At 43.1% G+C, this 10,000-nt stretch overlaps 1 protein-coding gene across 1 annotated transcript in view; it reads left to right on the forward strand.

Annotated features, from left to right (window-relative positions):
• zbtb16a (zinc finger and BTB domain containing 16a) overlaps positions 1-10,000 on the forward strand; it is a gene marked incomplete at its 3' end in the record, with an annotated part of 85,519 nt that overhangs the window by 50,544 nt on the left and 24,975 nt on the right. The window lies entirely within an intron of this gene.

Consider the following 10,000-nt stretch of genomic DNA (forward strand, 5'->3'; position numbering starts at 1 on the left):
GTGAGCTAGGCTAAATGTGTGATAGTGATGTCGTATCAGTGAGCAGTGTTGGGGGTAACGAGTTACAAAGTAACGGACGTTAGTAACGTCATTACTATTATTGGTAACGGAGTACAATAACGCATTACTCTCAAAATATTGGTAACGTCACTACTTTACTAGACCTCAGTAACGAGCTTTCCTGCGTTACCCAAGCCATTTTTTGCCAGTCCGAAAAGTTCTCTTTTAGTGGCGCGTGCATGCTTCCTGCCTGTGTGCTTGTTTTGGCACCGTTGCCACAGAGACCAATTTGAGTGATTTGAGTGACGTAGCTGCTGGTGCGGAGAAGGAGGGAAGCAGGGAAATGGATGAGACGGAGACAGGAGGGTTCAGCCAGTAGCGATATTCTCATTACTTTAACTTTGTTGCTCGAAAGGACAAAAATCTGCGTGTTAAATGCACTATGTGTCCAATTGAACAACATAAACACTCATACAGATACATTAACAAGGATAGCAAAACCGATGTATAAGCATAGAATCAGAACGGCAGAAAGGCAGGACGTCAGATCACAGTGACAGGCTGTTTTATCTCATTAACTGTGAAGGTTGAGATATTCATTACATTTAATTCAGTCTTACTGGTGGTCCTTTTGTAATACCAACAGACACTTCGTTGTGGATAGGTAAAGCCTATGTACTGTTCTCACTACGTGTTTAGCATTACATCGCATACGTTTCTGGATAACAGCTGTTGCCATTTCCACGAGACGAACATTTGAATTATGTCAAAGTAAAAGTCCAATAATATACTGTGTTCGTTTCCATAACAACAATACAAGCAATATACATTTGCAGACCTGAATAAGCAGAGGGCAGAACAGCCAAGGGTGCCAATAATTGTGGAGGGCACTGTATTTGGAAATTTATGTTGAGTGACTTTGAGTATGAGCTTTTCTCTTAACCCACTACAGCGATTCCTACAGCAAGCTGGTTTTGTTCTCAGGAGTATGCCCCCATTTGGTTTAGTGGGGTCTCATGTTTCCAAAAGCCTGTTTTTGGCCTATTTTTAATGTTACTGCTGATTGACCCACCTGAATGTCCCCACCATACATGGCCACTTGTATCCTGTTTGTGGATTTTAAAGTGAGGCATATTTCTTTGGTAAGACAGGTAGGACAGGGTTAATGTCCGTTCAAGTGGATGGCTGAGTTTTATATGCCCTATTGTTTTACATGTTTACAATTGCAATACACTATGAAAGGCTAAGAGATGCCCTTTATAGAAAATTGAAAATAAAGTGATGAAAGGGCCATGATGTTTGCCCAGCTTTGCGGTAAATTTGGACATTTGCTTAAAAAAATGGAAAGTAAAGTAACTAGTAGTGAAGTTACTTTTCAAATGCAGTAACTAGTAAAGTAATCTAGTTACAATTTTCGGAAGTAACTAGTAACTTGTAACTAGTTACTTTTTCTGAGTAACTACCCCAACACTGTCAGTGAGCTAAGCTATGTGTGTGAAAGTGATGAAGCTGTAATAGGCAGCCTTGCTGTGTTTTGGTGTGTGTGTGTGTGATGTGTGTGTGTGCTCCATCTAGGCTGTGCTCCATCTCAGCCTTGCTCTGTGTGTGTGTGTGTGTGTGTGTGCGTGTGCGTGTGCGTGTGCGTGTGCGTGTGCGTGAGCTTGAGCGTGTGCGTGTGCGTGTGCGTGTGCGTGTGCGTGTGCGTGTGCTGTGTGTTGGTGTGTGTGTGTGTGATGTGTGTGTGTGCTCCATCTAGGCTGTGCTCCATCTCAGCCTTGCTCTGTGTCTGTGTGTGCGTGTGCGTGTGCGTGTGCGTGTGCGTGTGCGTGTGCGTGTGCATGTGCGTGTGCGTGTGTGTGTGTGCGTGTGTGTGTGTGTGTGTGTATGTGTGTGTGTTTTCTGTGTGCTCCATCTCAGCTGTAATAGGCAGCCTTGCTGTGTAAGTAAGTAAGTAAGTAAGCTTTATTTATAGAGCACATTTATATACAGCATAAACTGACCAAAGTGCTTTACAATGACATAAAAGGCAAATAATACAGTATAACAATAATACAATAACAGCCCACATAGGCAAGAACAGGGGGTTAACAGTTCAGGGGGAAAGGAAGGCCAGGGAGTAAAGGTGGGTTTTTAGCCTTGACTTGAAGGCAGAAATAGAGGGGGCGGATCTAATGTCCTGAGGGAGCTGGTTCCACAGACGTGGAGCGGCGACAGCAAAGGCCCTGTCTCCTTTCTGATTGAGCCGTGAGCGTGGCACATGCAGAAACCCTTTGGTACAGGATCTGAGGGACCTTTGGACTGAATGTGGCTGTACAAGGTCAGTGATGTAGGCTGGGGCCAGCCCATTGAGTGCCTTAAAAACAAATAATAAAACTTTAAACTGTATCCTAAAATGAATGGGGAGCCAGTGCAAGGAGGCCAGAATGGGGGTGATGTGCTCACACCTCTTTGTGCCAGTTAAAAGACGTGCAGCTGCATTTTGGACCAGCTGTAGACGTCTGAGTGAGGAGTGGGGGAGGCCGAGGTAGAGGGAATTGCAATAATCCAGCCGTGATGTTATAAAGGCATGAATTACTATCTCCAGGTCTTTATGAGATAGGATGGTTTTGAGGCGGGAAATCACTCTAAGTTGGTAAAAACTAGTTTTGACCACATTACTAATCTGTTTGTCAAGACAGAGTTCAGAGTCAAGGATGACACCTAGGTTTCTGGCGAAGGGTGTGACAAATGGAGTGAAGTAACCTAAATTATTTAGAGTAGTGCATCTTGCCTTGGGGGGGCCAAAAATGATGACTTCTGTCTTGTCACCATTTAACTGGAGGAAGTTGTTGGCCATCCAGTTTCTAATGTCTTCAAGACAGACCAGGAGAGATTGGATGGAGTCCCTAGATTTTAATGGCAGGTAAAGCTGTGAATCATCTGCATAGAGGTGAAAAGAGATGTTATGCTTTCTTATAATGTCACCCAGTGGGAGCATATACAGGCTGAATAGTATGGGACCCAGTATGGACCCCTGAGGGACCCCATAAGAGACAGGGGCAGATGATGAAGAGAACTGGCCTATAGAGACAGAGAAAGTCCTATGTTTGAGGTAAGAGCTAAACCAAAGTAATGCAGTCTCCCTGATACCCACCTGCTGGTCCAGGCGGGTGAGGAGGATGTTGTGATCTACAGTGTCGAAAGCAGCACTTAGGTCAAGTAATATCAAGATGGTATTATCACCAGAATCCAAAGTGAGGAGCAGATCATTAGTTACTTTAAGCAGGGCAGTTTCTGTGCTGTGAAGGGATCTAAAACCTGATTGAAAGGGTTCTAGTATGTGGTGGGTGGTCAGAAAGGGAGTCAACTGTGACAAAACAGCTTTCTCTAAAACTTTAGAAAAAAAAGGAAGCTTAGAGATGGGGCGGTAATTTTTAAGGCATTCAGCATCAAGGTTGTGTTTTTTAAGCAAGGGTTGGACAACCGCATGCTTAAAACATGTAGGGACAGTGCCGGATGTGAGGCATGAGTTTAGAATTACCTGAATAGAGGGGCCAACTGCATCAAAAACATCCTTTATGATAGAAGAGGGAATGGCATCATGGGGGGATGCAGTAGGTTTCATGTGCAATACTAAATCCTGCAGTTCAATGAGAGAAATGGCCTGAAATCGGTTAAAAATAGCTGGTGCACCAGAATGATCTGGTGGAGTGGGTGATGGGGAGGGGGTAAACAATGATCTAATGTTCTCTATTTTATCGGTGAAAAACTTAAGGAATTTCTCGCAGGTATCAGTAGATACATCAGCAACTGGGGAGTTAAGAGGGTTGATAAAAGAATTAATAGTGCTAAATAAAATGTTGGGTCTATTAGAGTGTTTGCTTATCAGACCAGAGAGGTGTTTTGACCTGGCTTTTTTTTTTATGTGTGATAGTGTGTGTGTATGTTGTGTGTGTGTGATTGATCTAGGCTGTGCTCCATCTCAGCCTTGCTCTGTGTGTGTGTGTGTGTGTGTGTGTGTGTGTGTGTGTGTGTGTGTGTGTGTGTGTGTGTGTGTATGTGTGTGTGTGTGTGTGTGTGCAGGAGCGTGTGTGTGTGTTAATGTGTTGTTTGTTCTGTATTTCTCCCTCACTAACGGGTGTCTGTACTTTATATCTGATAGTGTATAGATCTGTAGAAATCTGATTTGTTTGAAATGTACAGCATATTCAGGTAGATATGTTTACTGTGCTGTGTGTGTGTGTGTGTGTGTGTGTGTGTGTGTGTGTGTGTGTGTGTGTGTGTGTGTGTGTGTGTGTGTGTGTGTGTGTGTGTTCTTTCTCTCTCCGTCTCTCTCCTTTTTTCCTGTTCCTTTCAAGTCTTGTGTTAGAGGGGAAAATATGCAAAGCATTTTTGGAGACAGATCAGTGGATTACTTTTTGGGAACACGCCGTGACTCACACACTCACAGACACACGCACACGCACACACACACACACACACACACACACACACACACACACACACACACACACACACACACACACAAACATACACACGCATAAACACACACAAGTTTACTTGGGCCAAGTAAACAATTTGAATAGTTTTTGACAGAGAGAGAGAAGGAAGAGAAGAGGGGGAGAGAGAGAAAAGGAAGAGGGGATGGATTGACAGGGAAGAGAAGAGAGAGTGAGAGACAGAGAGAGAGAGACAGAAAGAAAAGGGATAGAGAGTGAGATACAGAGAGAGAGTGAGAGAAGAGGGAGAGAGAGAAGAAGGGATGGATTGACAGGGAAGAGAAGCGGGAGAGAGAGTGAGAGACACAGAGACAGAGAAGAGGGGATGGATTGGAAAATGGAAAGAGAGGAAGAAAGAGAGGGGGGGAGACCTCAGGACTGGAACAGGAAGGCATCTTAAATTAAAACAAACCAATAAAGCAAAACTACGTAACCCATAACCCATTGGAAAACACAAATTACAAAGCAAAATGCAATTCTATTATATTTGACCCTAATCACAAACACCTGGGAACCATGTTGATAAAGTACAGACTCAGTGAGCACCATGGCTAAAGAGGTGGGTAGGGTAAGGGTTCCTCTGTGTGTGTGTGTGTGTGTGTGTGTGTGTGTGTGTGTGTGTGTGTGTGTGTGTGTGTGTGTGTGTGTGTGTGTGTGTGTGTGTGTGTGTGTGTGTGGCTATAGAGGTGGGCAGGCACAGACAAACTTGGCTGTGTGTGTGTGTGTGTGTTTGTGGCCATAGAGGTGGGCAGGCACAGACAAACTTGGCTGTGTGTGTGTGTGTGTGTGTGTGTGTGTGTGTGTGTGTGTGTGTGTGTGTGTGTGTGTGTGTGTGTGTGTGTGTGGCCATAGAGGTGGGTACACTCAAAAAAATAAGTTGTTCAAATTACTTAACATTGTTATGTCAATGTTTTCCACCTAGCTGAGTTTTGTTCAAACTAATGTAATACTATAATTACAGAGGAAATAATTAACTTATGTGAAACCAACAAGACTGCATTAAGTTATATCAATATTATTTGGTCAAGTTAGCCATAATTGATCAGGCAGTGTTCATCTGACTAAACAGACCTTCTTTAGACTGACCTAACTCACTTATGTAATTCTAACTCAACTGGATTTACTAACACCAATTGAACAGCTCCTTGTAATTCCAACTTAACTGACTTGAATAAGCAGTACCTAAATGGGTTTAATTGTTATAAAGCCTAGTTATGTCAACAAACAAGGCCGCACCCGTGCATATATTAGGTGGCCACTAGTGATGCGCGGGTCGGGTTCCATATTTGTCAAATATTGCATTAGTGGGCGGGTTGGGTCTATGCTTGACAAATCAGCTAATGATAACCAGGCAGCAGTGTTCTGCCTAGTTATGAGACGTTCCTTCATTTCTATGATGAATGATGAAAATCATTGTATGAAATACTGAGAAACACAGGGTACTACCTAATGCGGATGCAACACACCACAAGGGTGATCTCACTTAAACACATCGGGTAAACACATGAGAGTTAGGCTACTAATAGAGACACCACAGTAATGAATACATCCATTATCACACGCTCACTAGTAGCCTAACTAGCATCCATGTTGCTAACTACACATTTTACACAAAACATTCACACACGCAAGGCATTCTGGGAAGCACACACGCCAATGTTGCAAATGCAGGGCTCCCTTTCATTCATCAACAACGAGCTGCTGTCAGTCTGAGTTTGCATTAATCATAGGCCTACAGTAGAAGTCTAACTTAAGAGTCCATCTCACTTTTTCCTTGTACTTAGTAGCCTATTAGCCTATTTAAAAGTGAGGATTAAATTATATAATACTTTTCTGGGGAGGACCTGCCCCCCGAACCAACAGTGCCCCATAATGCGGCAGGCACGGCGCCAGAAATTCAGCTTCGGGTGGGCCATAACATTTTTGGGTGGCACTTCATAAACATAACGTCGTCAAAAACATGTTGACCCAATAAGGGCTCAAATACACATACGCGTCTTTTTTCAGGCAGAAATGCTTCAGTAACGCCTTGGCAAAGTGCTGCGGCCAAAACAGAAGCGGTGCGCTTCCCTGCCTTGCTGGAAAGTTGAGAATAGTTCAACTTTTAAGCGCACCTAAAAAAAACCTTCAAAGACGCAACGCGTGGTGGAGAAGGGGCGCGCACGCTAAACGCGCCGTACCATAGGAATCAATGCATTTGCTCGCGTCCCGTTTTAAAAAAAACGCGTATGTGTATTTGAGCCCTAACGTGTCTGATTGTCACTGCAAGTCTAGGTGGCACTGCGGCCCGAATCTATTTTCAAGCATCACGCGACTCATCCATCACTTTGAAGACTTCTACAATGTTTCAAAACAAAACCATATGAGCCCAAGTAAATGTGCCACAGCAGTGGGCAAAATGAATAACCAAACGTCCTACCTTAAAACGTTGTCTTGATAGCAGGACTTCTTGCGATTATTCCATTTTAATCCAGACACGGTTTAACACAACCAGCACTGCTAGCAAGCCATGTTGATGATGTGCTAACATATCACTGCTACTTCACATCTGTTTTCTTCCGTTTCTTCAGACATTAGCCTACCCACATCCAAAATGTGTCACATAACATGCATGTATATGCTAATTATATTATTTAAACTATAAGGAGGTGTGACAAATCAATATCATCATATCAAATCCCACTACTACACATGTACTGAAAACACAACTGTTGGTTTACAGTACAGATCTCACGGGAGTAAACTGGAACTTGGTAACGTAACGTACCTCAGGCTAATTCTACGAGGTGCCTTACGGGCCATAAATGTTGCAGCTTCTCACAATAAGCAATAAGAGCAAGTTGATAATTATTGATAATTATTATCCAGAAAATCAAAGATGACACAGATACAGTTTGTTGAAATGAATTGGTTTTCTTTTTCATTCAGAATATTCCAAATACAATACAAATTTAGACAAGAAGGCTAAAAGACTTATTCACATTTTTACATTGCTAGCAGCAGCTGGTCCTGAAGATCCGGATGGACCCTGGGTTGTGACAGTGACTTCACTGACTTTTGGCTCATTTTGTGGTTTGAGTGTTTAAAAGTATCGCAATAAACTAGCCATAGGGCCTACTTGTTTGGCACTGAAATCAAAATACACCGAACCGAACTAAATCTGCACACAGGAGAAATACCAACTTCCGAAAGCTCGACTGCTGCTCTGAGGTAGAACGCGGCCAAACATTCAACTGACGCTAATGACAAGACTTGGTCCACGTCGCAACCGTCATAAGCATCACTTTTTTAAATACAAATTATATCCACACAATTCGTATGCTTACAATTTCTTTGATCGTAGACTTGGAAAATATAATACATTGTATAATCTTGTTTGTTTTCCTTCTTTGGAAGATTCGGGTGGGCCTGGCCAGAAATGGGCGGGCCCAGGCCCACCCAGGCCCACCCATGGCGCCGTGCCTGTAATGCGGGAATCGAACCCGTGACCTTCTTGCACATCTAGGACATTCTTGTATAGAGGTGATTGTGCCATTCACTCAACAGTGTTATGTTGAATTAACTTAGCTGGCTTCTTTTGCTTTAACAAGTTTTCATTTTAAGTTAGACTTACTAAAGTGGACTAGATTTTATAGGTGATCGTGCCATTCACTCAACAGTGTTATGTTGAATCAACTTAGCTGGCTTCTTTTTCTTTAACAAGTTTTAATTTTAAGTTAGACTAACTAAAGTGGACTACATTTTAGAGGTAATTGTTCATTTTAAGTTAGACTTACTAAAGTGGACTACATTTAAGAGGTATTTGTGCCATTCACTCAACAGTGTTATGTTGAATTAATTTAGCTGGCTTCTTTTGCTTTAACAAGTTTTCATTTTAAGTTAGACTAACTAAAGTGGACTAGATTTTAAAACCAAACACAGACATGTTAATTAAGTTGAATATAAGTACATTTATTTCATTCAGCCACTCACAGAGTTCACTTTTATGAGTGTAGGGACAGACAAACTTGGTTGCCCGAGGAAAACAGACAGTGTCCCCACTGCAAGTAAGGAACAGTACTCATATATGTGTGACTTCCTGACAGAAACAGAGGGACAGCCAATAAATTCACATCATTCAAATGTCTTCATGTGATTTTTTTGTTTTGGCTGTTTTAATATCCTGCCTCCTTGATGATTATTTTATTAAAGTGTGTGTGTGTGTGTGTGTGTGTGTGTGTGTGTGTGTGTGTGTGTGTGTGTGTGTGTGTTTGTGTGTGTGTGTGTGTGTGTGTGTGCGCTGTGCTGTGCTGTGCTGTGCTGTGCTGTGCTGTGCTGTGCTGTGCTGTGCTGTGCTATGCTGTGTGGTGTGGTGTGGTATCATGCTGTGCTGTGCCATGTTGTGTTGTGTTGTGTTGTGTTGTGCTCTGCTGTGCTGTGCGGTGTGTTGTCCTGTGTTGTGTTGTGTTGTGTTGTGTTGTGTTGTCCTGTCCTGTCCTGTGTTGTGTTGTGTTGTGTTGTGTTGTGTTGTGTTGTGTTGTGTTGTGTTGTGTTGTGTTGTGTTGTGTTGTGTTGTGTTGTGCTGTGCTGTGCTGTGCTGTGCTGTGCTGTGTGTTGTGATGTGTTGTGTTGTGTTGTGTTGTGTGTGCTGTGCTGTGCTGTGTGTTGTGTTGTGTGTGCTGTGTTATACTGTGTTGTGCTGTGCTGTGCTGTCAATCCTTAATGAAGCAGTGGTGAAGCAGACTGGATGGTAAGGTTGAGGTTGAGGTTGAGTCTGAGGTTGGAGACCGGCAGCATCTTTTCCCTCATTTAATTTACAGTAGGACTTTAATTAAAACAATTAATCCCTCAGCTTTCAACAACAGCTAACGAACACAGCTCAGACATCTGGACTCTTTGGCAGCCAACACATTTCTCTCTCTTCATTACTAGTTTCCCTCTCTCCCTCTCTCAGTCTCTTTCTCTCCCTCTCTCTCTCCTTCTCTCCCTCTCTCAGTCTCCCTGTCTCCTTCTCTCTCTCTCTCCCTCTCTGTCTCTTTCTCTCTCCCTCTCTCTCTCTCTCCCTCTCTCCCTCTCTCCCTCTCCCTCTCTCATTGTATCTTTCCCTTCATGTTTAAACTCTAAAGTGTGTGTATTGACACATAGTACTAGTCTAAGTGTCCCCATTTGTAAAAGTCCTATATGTGAAGATTACAGCGCTAATGGGATGTATGTGTGTGTGTGTGTGTGTGTGTGTGTGTGTGTGTGTGTGTGTGTGAGAGTGTGTGTGTCTGTGTGAGTGTGTGTGAGTGTATGTGTGTGTGTGTGTGTGTGTGTGTTGATGAAGTGAGTATCAGTCTCCAAATTACAGCAAGTGTCCAGACTGCTCCTGCCAGAAACTAGTTTTTTAGCCCGATACAATCTAAATGAGTTTCTCAATGGCCAGTGCCCAGCTGACACACACACACACACACACACACACACACAGCTGGTGGATAATTCCTATTAGACTCGTGGCCCCCATCCTGGCATTCTCACATTCCCAAATCTGTTTTGTGTGTGTA

This window comes from Sprattus sprattus, assembly GCF_963457725.1.
Source record: "Sprattus sprattus genome assembly, chromosome: 1".
Lineage (NCBI taxonomy): Eukaryota > Metazoa > Chordata > Actinopteri > Clupeiformes > Clupeidae > Sprattus > Sprattus sprattus.